We start from the raw sequence: 355 nt of genomic DNA on the forward strand, positions 1-355 counted from the left end.
AAAAAAAAAAAAAAAACATTCAATCAAACGCAACAAAGAACCCATAAACCAAAACAAATAATAAACAACATAAAACAGAGAAACAGACAAACCCTAAAATAAACAAACAAACAAACAAATAACCATATAAAATACACAAAAAAGACACACAGTATATCTGTAAGCCTCGCAAACGCCCGCTCTCTCTCGTTCACCCGGACCAGCGTATGGCGGACGAACAAAGGCAAACCGGCCGGGGACACACAACACCAGGCAATAACACATCTCTTTAACGACGATTAAATAATGATCACGCTTGCCTTGTTCGGATTGGCAAGGTCTGTGTGCAGCTGTTAAGGCTCCTTCCTCTTGTGAA

Source organism: Penaeus monodon, chromosome 28 (genome assembly GCF_015228065.2).
Source record: "Penaeus monodon isolate SGIC_2016 chromosome 28, NSTDA_Pmon_1, whole genome shotgun sequence".
Classification (NCBI taxonomy): domain Eukaryota; kingdom Metazoa; phylum Arthropoda; class Malacostraca; order Decapoda; family Penaeidae; genus Penaeus; species Penaeus monodon.